Below are 11,912 nucleotides of genomic sequence, written 5' to 3'. Positions count from 1 at the left end.
AAGACGCTCCTTAAAGCCTACGTCACCTGCCCTAACTTCTGCTTATGTGGATCGGTGTCAAATTTTTTGCCTTATAATACTCCTGTGCAGCAACTTGAGATGTTTTACTACGTTAAAGGCACTATATAAATACAAGTTATTGTTGTAGATTGTAATGTATTATCACGTGGTTTGTCACATGGTTTGTCACATGGTTTAGTATGAGCATTCTCAGTTCGCTCTGGCTACTAATACAAGCACATGGACTAACAACTCATCCTGTCTTTGTCCTTCATTTGTTCTACCCACATACATTACATAGATAGATTGATGTACTAAGGCAGGCTGTAACAAACCAACTCCAATTCAAAGAAGCAGCTCTCCCCAAATCATTCCCCTATCCTCTCTGTGGAGGTGCTGACGGAAATATGTATATCCAGCACTTTTGGTTTTGAATTTCAGATTTGCAGAATTTGCAGCTTTTCCTTTTTAACATGAGACTTTTTATTTAAATGAAGAGTCTGCAAATTCATACACCTTCAATGGCAAAAATTACACTTTGAGAATCATGAGCTGTAAACTTTGGCCAGGTTGTCATGAAGGAGACGCATGCTATCATTTCTTCCATCGAGGCATTCTGATTAATAATGAAAGAATACATGATGGGATTCATGCAGGCCTGTGGCCAGCATGTCTGATTGCTGTGAGGAATATATTTACTAAGTGATCATTGCATCAACGAATGCTCCATGTCAAGGACTACGAGGAAATGTGAGGTACCGCTGCACGAACAGAACCTTCAATTTTCCACTTCTTCCTGCAGATAGATGCCACAGTTTCCACTCGGATTGAGGAGTGTTCCCTCCCCCCAACTCTGTCCCTCCATTCCCACCACAAGTCTTTGCCCTCCTAGTGTTTGCATACGAACATACGAAAGGAAGGGTGGAGAAAGACCATCAGCCTAGCAGGCCCGGCCTGTCCTGTCTTGGTGCAACCATGCACATCATTGCCCCGCCCCCTAAACCATGCAATCTTCTAGGAGAGGCAAAAACAAAGGTGGAAAAAAACCTGCAGTCAATTCAGGAAATACTGTGAGGAAACTCCTCTACAACTTCTGCAGGCAAAAAAAGCTCCGGTATACCGTGGTCCACATAATACCTCATATTTGCAACCATGCTCAATGCCTCTGGGAAACTATGTATTTTTTCCCTCTGCCAATGTCCTTGCTTTCTCGCTGAAGGCGTTGGCCCCTTGCTGCTTCATAGATCCATGGGTCACAAGTGCCCTCTATTGTGTTGCCCAAATAGCTGCTCTGTAGGTGTTAACGTAGACAGTGAGTGTCACCAAGCTTAATGACTGTGGCAGGCATCACATAGGATGAGCCGATCTTACCTTCACCCATTGTCCACACACTTCCAGAAGAGGTCACTGGAAGACAACCAGGAGCAGAAATCACAACTGCATTTCCCTCCTAGACCTAGGGGAGTTGAATCATGACTGATGTCAGCTAACTCAATACAAACCCATCTCAAACCTGCCTCCTATATAATCTGTATGGTTTAATAAGAACATAAGAACATAAGAAATAGGAACAGGAGTAGGAATTCAACCCTTCAAGCCTGCTCCACCATTCAATAAGATCATGGTTTATCTTTTACCTCAACTCCACTCTCCCGCCCGATCCCCATATCCCTTGGTTCCCATAGTATCCAAAAATCTATCATTCTCTGTCTTGACTGTACTCAACAACTGAACATCCATAGCCCTCTGGGGTAGAGAATTCCAAAGATTCACAACCCTATGAGTGAAGAAATTTCCCCTCACCTCAGTCCTAAATGGCCGACCTCTTCTTCTGAGACTGTGACCCCTAGTTCTTGACTCCCCAGCCAAGAGAAACATCCTCCCTGCATCTACCCTGTCAAGCCCCTTAAGAATTTTATACATTTCAATGAGATCACCTCTCATTCTTCTAAACTCTAGGGAATATAGGCCTAGTCTACTCAATCTCTCCTCATAGGACAACACCGCCCCCCCACCACCCCCCCTATCCCAGGAATCAGTCTAGTGAACATTTGTTGCACTCCTTCTAAGGCAAGTATATTCTTCCTTAGGTAAAGAGACAAAAATTGTACACAACACTCCAGGTGTGGTCTTACCAAGGCCCTATATAATTGCAGTAAGGCTTCTTTACTCTTACACTCAAAACCTTTTGTAATAAAGGCCAACATACCATTTGCTTTCCTAATTGCTTGCTGTACCTGCATGTTAACTTTCAGTGATTCGTGTACAAGGACATGCAGGTCCCTCTGAATACCAACATTTTCCAATCTCACACCATTTAAAAAAATTATGCTTTTCTATTTTTCCTACCAAAGTGGGTAACTTCATGTTTCTCCACATTATATTCCATCTGCCATCTTCTTGTCCACTCACTTAATCTGTCTATATCCTTTTGCAGCCCCTTTGCGTCCTCCTCACAACTTAATTTCTCACCTAGCTTTGTAAAATCTGCAAACCTGGGTACATTACACTCAGTCCCCTCATCTAAGTCATGAATATAGATTGTGAATAGCTGAGGCCCAAGCACTGATCCTTGTGGCACCTCACTAGTTACAGCCTGCCAACCTGAAAATTACCTGTTTATTCCTACTCTCTGTTTTCTGTCCGTTAACCAATCCTCAATCCATGCTAGTACATTACCCCCAATCCCGTGAGCCCTAATTTTGTGTAACAATTTTGTGTGTGGCACCTTATCGAATGCTTTCTGAAAATCCAAATACACTACATTCACTGGTTCCCCCTTATTTACCCTGCTAGTTACAACCTCAAAAAACTCTGAGAGATTTGTCAAACACAATTTCCCTTTCATAAATCCGTGTTGACTCTGCCCATCATATTATGATTTTCTAAATGCCCTGTTACCACGTCCCTAATAATAGATTCTAACATTTTCTCTACTACTGATGTCAGGCTAACTGGTTTATAGTTCCCTGTTTTCTCTCTCCCTCCTTTCATGAATAGCAGTGTTACACTTGCTATCTTCCAATCCATGGGGACCATTCTAGAATCTAGGGAATTCTGGAAGATCAAAACCAATGCATCCACTATCTCTGTAGCTGCCTCTTTTAAAACCCTAGGATGTAGTCCATCAGGTCCAGGGGATTTGTCGGCTTTTAGTCCCATTAATTTCTCCAATTTCCTGAACCAGGGATGTCCAAACGACAGTAACTGTGGACTACATTCAGACTTTTAAATCTGGAAATCAGTACTATTATATCTCTTATTGTCTGGTTTATCCTGTTTGAGTTTTGCTGGCTTGGAGAATTTGAAAATGGCTGGTCTTAGCAGGGTTGGTGGATAAATGGTAATCAGAACACCAATTCATGGTAGGATCAGCAACTTGTGATATATGCAAATTAACAACAACATGGATTTAAATTTTCCATGTTGCCCTGAGGCTCTATCTTATGGGCTGTACATCTATGTGGCCCATGAATATAAAATGTAGAAACACAGAAGATCTCAAGGCCAGTAAAGACCATAAGCCCACCCAAGTCTGCCTTTCTGCTGCCCTACCAGTTGTAACTGATGACGTGTTACTCTTCAAGATACCATTTTGACCTTGAAAAGTTTGGAGCTCTCTGCTTTAAGCAATTGGGTGAGCTTTGGAAAATATTTCTAATGGGGAGAGAAACATTCACTGTACTAATGCACATGGATGGATAAAGGGTGGTGATAGTTTAGCCCTGAGCTCACATCTTTCTCTAGTTTCTCTCCTATCTCCACTCATGCCCACTTCGAGCTCATCTTGTCCATGAGACTCACCTCCTGCTCCCTTGACCCTATTCCCACTAAACTGCTGACCTCCCAACTTCCCTTCCTGGCTCCCATGTTAGCTGATACTGTTAACGGTTCTCTCTCCTCAGGTACTGTCCCCTCCCCTTCAAATCTGCCGACATCACCCCTTTCCTCAAAAAAACAACCCTTGACCCATCTGTCCTTGCAAACTACCACCCCATCTCCAACCTCCCTTTCCTCTCCAATGTCCTTTAATGTGTTGTCGCCTCCCAAATCCGTGCCCATCTTTCCCATAACTCAATGATTGAATCCCTCCAATCAGGTTTCTGCCCTGCCAGAGTACCAAAACGGCTCTCATGAAAGTCACAAATGACATCCTTTGTGACTGTGACCGTGGTAAACTATCCCTCCTCGTCTTTCTTGACTTGTCTGCAGCCTTTGACACGGTTGACCACACCATTCTCCTCCAACACCTCTCCTCTGTCGTCCAGCAGGGTGGGCCTGCACTCGCCTAGTTCCATTCTTATTGATCCAGTCTTAGCCAGGAATCACCTGCAATGGATTCTGTTCCCACTCCCACACCATTACCTCTGGTGTCTCCCAAGGATCTATCCTTCGTCCCCTCTTACTTCTCATCCACATGCTGCTCCTCAGCGACATCATCCAAAAACATAATTTCAGGTTCCGCGTGTATGCCGACGAAACCCAGCTCTACCTCAGCACCACCTCTCTTGACCCCTCCACTGTCTATAAATTGTCAGACTGCTTGTCTGACATTCAGTACTGGATGAGCAGAGATTTCCTCCAACTAAATATTGGGAAGACTGAAGCCATTGTCTTCGGTCTCCACCACAAACTCCTTTCCCTAACCACTGAATCCATCCCTCTCCCTGGCAACTGTCTGAGGCTGAACCAGACTGTTCGCAGCCTTGGTGTATTTGACCCTAAGACGAGCTTCCAACCACCTATCTGCTCCATCATCAAGACTTCCTATTTCCACATTCATAACATCGCCATTGCCTCAGCTCATCTGCTGCTGAAATCCTCATCCAGGCCTTTGTTACCTCTAGACTTGACTATTCCAACGCACACCTGGCCGGCTTCCCATCTTCCACCCTCCGCATGCTTGAACTCATCCAGGACTCTGCTGCCCATATCCTAACTCGCACCAAGTACTGTTCACCCATCTGTGCTCGCTGACCTACATTGGCTCCCAGTTAAGCAACACCTCGATTTTAAAATCCCTCCGTGGCCTCGCCCCTCCCTGTCTCTGTAACCTCTTCCAGCCTGACAACCCTCCAATATATCTGCACTCCTCCAATTCTGGCCTCTTATGCATCCCTGATTTTAATCACTCTACCATTGGCAGCCGTGCCTTCAGCTGCCTAGGCCCTAAGCTTTGGCATTCCCTGCCTAAACCTCTCTGCCTCTCTACCTCTCTTTCTTCCTTGAAGACGCTCCTTAAAAACTACCTTTTTGACCAAGCTTCAGCCCTAACATCTCCTTATGTCCTTATGTAGCTCGGTGTCAAATTTTGTTTGATAACGCTCCTGTGAAGCGCCTTGGGATGTTTTATTACGTTAGAGATGCTATATAAATGCAAGTTGTTGTTGTTATGTACATTTGATGATTTCAGTAAGTAGAGAAGCTGTACTTGTCTGGGAGTAGCTTTGAGTCTGCACTAAATAAGAATACCTAAATTATTGCTGTGTGGTTTCAGGTATAAATCCCTTTGCTGGATGCTATTCCAATCCACCTATTGGTACAGTTACATTCCCATAAGACATTGGCTTTGAATTTGAATATTTTCATGTTTTCATCAAAATGGACCTATTTAAATGGACCAAATGAGGATTATGGTATATCAGAATCAGTGCTTAGCAATGAAACATAGAAACATTGAAACATAGGAATAGGAGTAGGCCATTCAAGCCTGTTCCATATCTCTTGATACTCTTACCAAACAAATATCTATGAACTCAGTATTCAAAATTCAATTGGCCCAGCATCCACAGTTTTTTAGGGGGAGGAAGTTCCAGATTTACACTACCCTCTATATGAAAAAAATGCCTTCTGATTGAAATGGATTAGCTCTAATTTGAAGATTATGATCTCATGCAAAGGACAATATTTTTGGAGCAGGTATTTGTTTACCACGTTCCACTGTACAGGTTGCAGCTAGCAATGTGAACTTTGTATATACTGTTGAATCTGTGTTTCCAAATGTAGTTATGCTGAATAACTGGACACAGACTACAGAAATAATTAAACAGGTCTTTAGTAATTGAGGGTCAGGGCTGAACTGGGATACACTTTGCTCCACAGGGTTTATATACCGGTGTGGTCACCACCGGTACTACAATGTACAGGAGCCATCAAAAAGTAGTCCATCACCTTAAGGTATCCTCTTAAGGTGGTACAGGTTACATACACTACAATTACCAGCTAATCGACCTTGCCCCACAACACCTCACATCCATGTATAGAATCACTTGGACTCTAACCCAAACCATGTAGACATCATCTACACCTGGCGTAAAAAGACAAATTGGTAACAAATGGCCAAGGGACTGATCCCTCCCCACCAGAAAAAATATCCAATGCACTTTACAGAAGCACGACCAGACAAAAATTGACACTGATCCAAATAAGGAGATATTAGCAGGGTGTGACTAAAAGCTTGGTCAAAGAGGTAGGTAGGTTTCAAGGAGGGTCTTAAAGGAGGAGAGGAAAGTGGAGAAGTGGAGAAGTTTAGAGAGGGAATACCAGAGCTTCAGGTCTAGATGGCTGAAGGCACGGCCACCAGTGGTGGGGCGAAGGAAGTGGGAGATGCACAAGAGGCCATAATTGGAGGAACGCAGACTTCTTGGAGGGTTGGGCGGCTGGAGGAGGTTACAGAGATAGGGAGGGGTGAAGCCATAGATGGATTTGAACATGAGGATGAGAATTTTAAATTGGAGGCGTTGGAGGACCGGAAGCCAATGTAGGGCAACGAGCACAGGGGTGATGGGTGAGCGAGACTTGATGCGGGTTAGGATACGGGCAGCAGAATTTTGGATGAGCTTAAGTCTATGAATGGTGGAGGATGGGAGGCTGAAGTAACCCTGAAATAAATTTGTTCGCAAATCCACGCATGGCACACGCATTCCTACACCCACGCCGCTTTTGTCAGGCAGGACGCCCCAGTAATCAAAATGCTGAAGCTAAGATACTCTGCTCCCCACAGAGCTCCACAGAAACCTGGGAGGAGCCTGCAGTCTTTCTAGTTTCCTGTCTTGACTCTCTGGCAGACGCAAGCAGCCATTTACAAGGCAAGTCATTTCAAAAGATTTAGAAAAATGTGTGAATAAAACACTTTAAATACAATCAGAATGTTAACAATTTAGCTCCCCTTTCTATATCAGGTTGGAGTAGTCTTTTATAATAATCATGTGTGGCCTGCATGCAATTAAGGATCAAATATTGGTGTAATTAATGTTCCTTTCATTTCTTTAATTAATAGGGTACTACTCATTGTAGAGCTCTGGCTTTATCACCAGTTCATTCTTGTGGTATTTTTGGTGCCTGATTTCACAGACAGTCTCTGCTGACTTCACGTTTCAACATAAGCGGCTACAGGCCAAGTTCAGTAAGCTCAAATAGCCATGTTCACAAAGATTTCTTTTTACATCCTGTTGCTCTTTTTCATTGCCAGGATTGAAATTCTTCAAAATTAGATCTTCAAGTATGCCAAGGAGAAATGAGATGAGAAAAAAATCGAGATTTATTCTTTAATAACCTTTGAATGCAAAGTTATTCTCAAGTGTAGGATTTGTTGCTGTTGAAAAGCTGGTTGCATGAGAGGAAGCAATAATCTGTCTCTCTTTCATATGTATACATATGTGTTTGTATCTATATATCTATATAATATCTTTATATTTATACCTATATATATCTCTATCTCTATATATCTATATCCATGCCTTTGTTACCTCTAGACTTGACTGTTCCAACGCACTCCTGGCCGGCCTCCCACGTTCTACCCTCCATAAACTTGAGGTCATCCAAAACTCTGCTGCCCGTGTCCCAACTCGCACCAAGTCCCGTTCATCCATCACCCCTGTGCTCGCTGACCTACATTGGCCTCCGATTAAGCAATGCTTCGATTTCAAAATTCTTATCCTTGTTTTCAAATCCCTCCATGGCCTCGGCCCTCCCTATTTCTGTAATCTCCTCCAGCCCCACAACCCTCCGAGATATCTACACTCTTCCAATTCTGGCCTCTTGAGCATCCCCAATTTTAATTGCTCCACCATTGGTGGCTGTGCCTTTAGCTGCCAAGGCCCTAAGCTCTGGAATTTCCTCCCTAAACCTCTCCGCCTCTCTCTCTACCTTTCTTTCCTCCTATAAGACGCTCTTTAAAACCTACCTCTTTGACCAAGCTTTTGGTCATCTGCCCTAATATCTCCTTATGTGGCTCGGTGTCAAATATTGTTTGATAACGCTCCTGTGAAGCACCTTGGGATGTTTTACCACGTTAAAGGCACTATGAAAATACAAGTTGTTGTTGTTATATAAGGCACGCAAACATAATTCAGTCCCCGTTTTAAATTCATAAATTAAGTCCTTAATTTTATTTTAATACTTTGTTTTTTTTATTACTAATAATAGTCAAATGCTAAAACTTATGGGAGATTGAGAGACAGAAAAGTAGGTCAAAGCACAGGGGTGTCTCTGTGGTACAGGCTAAAGCGCTGGGAGGAGCAAAACTGAGGTGCTACAGCACCACCACTGGTGGGAAGGTATAATTAGTGTGGCAAGTTTAAATAGGTAGTTTTGCAATTATAATAGGCCTTTCATGACCTCAGGACATCCCAAAGAGCTTTATTTTAGAAGTGTAGTCACCGCTGCAACACAGAGAAAGAAGGAGATATTAGGAGTTTTATACAAAAAGAAAATACTGCAGATGCTGGAAATCTGAAATAAAAAAAGAAAATGCTGGAGACACTCAGTAGGTCAGGCAGCATCCGTGGAGAGAGAAACAGAGTTAACGTTTCAGGGCGATGACCTTTCGTCAGAACTGGAAAAAGCAGGAAATGGAACAGATTTTAAAGCAAGTTTAGGGGTTGGGAAATGGGGGAGGGGATGAAAGAACAAAAGGGAAGGTCTGTGATAGGATAAAAGGCAGGGAAATTAAAGAGATATTAAGAGATATTCAAGGCAAAAGGAGATGGTAATGGGACAGGTTAAGAAACAAAAGATGGCTCTAGATGAAGTGTGAATTGCGCTGGCAGAATGAAAGACAGCTGCCATGTGGGAGAGAAGAACAAAAGGCACAAACAAAAAGTGTGGATAAAAATACATATACAGGAAACTTTGTTATATCCGGCACCGACGGGACCGAGCTGTTGCCGATCTATCAAAACTGCCGGACATACCAGCGTTAATGTTGAAGCATACGGAGGTTTTCATCTCCGTATCTGACAACAAACACTGTTGCTTAGCAACAGCTTCTAAACAGTCGGCCCGTACCTTGAAAGCGTCTCTGTAGCTTAGCAACAGCTTCAGAGAGACTTTCCAGAGCCTGACTGTTGAAAAAAAAGCCACGAGAAGGAAAAAACCTAACAAAACAGCCCCTGATTTCTGCCGGTAGATCGAGGTTTCCGGACATACAACCTCCGGATAAACCAAAGTCTCCTGTATATGATAGGGGCCGAGGTTATGATCTGAAATTGTTGAACTTTAAGTTGAGTCCAGAGGGCTGTAAAGTGCCTAATCGGAAGATGAGGTGCTGTTCCTCGAGCTTACGCTGAGCTTCCGTGGAACAATGCAAGAGGCCGAGGGTGGTGAGGTCTGAGTGGGAGTGGAGCGGGGAATTAAAGTGACAGGTCACCGGGAGCTCGGGGTCCCCCTTACAGGCTGAATGGAGGTGTTCCGCAAAGCGGTCACCCAATCTGCGTTTGGTCTCCCCAATGTAGAGGAGACCACATCGTGAGCAGCGAATACAGTATACTAAATTGCAAGAAGTACAAGTAAATCACTGTTTCACCTGGAAGGGTGTTTGGGGCCCTGGACAGTGGGAAGGGGGGAGGTAAAAGGGCATGTGTTGCATCTCCTGCGCTTGCACGGGAAGGTGTTGGTCGAAGGGGAAGGAGTGCTGGGGGTGATAGAGGAGTGGACTAGGGTGTCGCGGCGGGAACAGTCCCTACGGAATGCTGAAAGGGAAGGTGAGGAGAAGATGCGTTTGGTGGTGGGATCACATTGGAGGTGGCGGAAATGGCGGAGGATGATCCGTTGAATGTGAAGGCTGGTGGGGTGAAAGGTGAGGACAAGGGGAACTCTATCGTGGTTCCGGGAGGGAGGAGCAGGGGTGAGGGTGGAAGTGCGGGAGATAGAACGGACACGTCGAGGGCCATGCCAACCACTGTAGAGGAGAACCCTCGGTTGAGGAAAAAGGAAGACATGTCGGAAGCACTGGTGTGGAAGGTGGCATCGTCAGAGCAGATGCGGCAGAGACGGAGAAACTGGGAGAGTGGAATAGAGTCCTTACGGGAGGCGGGGTGGGAGGAAGTGTAGTCCAGGTAGCTGTGGGAGTCAGTGGGCTTGTCGTGAATGTTTGTCACAATGTATAGGAGTTATATACATTGGGTTAGAGTTTTTGCAGTAGTTTTATCAGTGCAATCCGGGCGAAATCGACCGAACCAGCGCAAAAGATCGCCAAAACTCAAGCGTAAGTTACATCAAGCGTAAATCAAGTTTTCGCGATCTTTAATCTTTTAACCTTTAACAGTTTAAAAATCATTTTGCCCGAACTTGGACCCGCCCACAAAACTGGGCACACCCCAGATGAAAATAATGGGCATGGTGAGTTTCTATTGATTGCGCCCATTCAAGTAGGCTCTTCAAATTGAGTTTGTTTTATTGGTGCACAGGCAAATTTTAGACGTTTTCATATATTAAAAAATATTTAATTTACTAAGAAACTGACTAATGAAACTAGTAAATGGTCCAGTATAGCTTTTTTTAAGTCATTTTCAGTGATTTAAAATCAGATTACTCACAGGTGGAGAACTAGACACTTATTAATAATGTTTATTTTTTGTGATAAACCCATTTTAAGCTGTATTAATAAAACTGCACCAGGTCACCACTCTTAAATACAGCAAGGAATATTTTAAATGCAAAGATAAAAAACCCAATTACGTTCTTTTACGCTGACCAATTGCATTGGTTTGTGGAAGATTTTACGTTTGCGATTATGCAAATGCATTTTAGCAGCAACTTGAACTCTTACCCAACCAGCGCAACTTCAAGTGCAACTTGTGCCCAATATCCCGACTGCACCCAAAGCGGAAACTCGACCCCATTTTATATCCCAACATAGGAATTATAACATGAAAAATTTACAGGAAGTGCACACAGATATAAGAATTTTAATTTTTTTTTAACTTTCAGCCATTTCCCTACTCTCACTGTATCTTTAATACTCAGAGGACACATTGTGCATTTGTGCTAGTGGCAATGTGCATGCACATGTGAAAGGATTGCAGGCATGCTGCCCACGGTATTGCAATACACATCGGCAGTGGGTGAGCTATCTCACCAGTGAAAGGAATTTGGAAAACGTAGGCGCTATGTTCTTTAAAAATGGCACAGTTATGCTGGTAATATATCCTCCTGTAAATGTGCTTCAAAATGCACAATTGCACCAATGGATGTCAGTGTATGTCATTTTTCTCATTTCATAATAAAAATATATTGGACAAGTGACACTCCAGAATCTCTCTCTCTCTCCCCCACTCCTCTCTCTAGCTATCCCCCTCCTACTCCTTTCTCTCTCCCCTCCTACTCCCCTCTCTCTCTCTCCCTCTTACTCCCTCCTCCCTCTCTCAGTATCCTATTCTTCTTTCTCTCCCCCTCCCACCCCTCTTTCTCTTCCTCTCCCCCTCTCTCTCCCCTCCCACAACCCTCTCACTCTCCCACTCCCCTCTCTCCACTCCCCTCTTTCTCTCCTTCCCATTCCCCTTCACACACCCGCTCTCCCTCCCTCCCATTCCCCTCTCTCCCTCTCCCCCTCTCCTCTATCTCCCCTTCTGGGCATAGTCTATAGGCCTCCGAACAGTGGCAACTCTGTTGGACGGAGTATCAATCAGGAA

The sequence above is a fragment of the Somniosus microcephalus genome, chromosome 16, assembly GCF_052327205.1.
Source record: "Somniosus microcephalus isolate GS21.2 chromosome 16, FLI_Smic_1.0, whole genome shotgun sequence".
NCBI classification, from domain to species: Eukaryota; Metazoa; Chordata; class Chondrichthyes; order Squaliformes; family Somniosidae; genus Somniosus; species Somniosus microcephalus.
The sequence above is the reverse complement of the archived record's forward strand: the minus strand, read 5'-3'. Positions refer to the sequence as shown.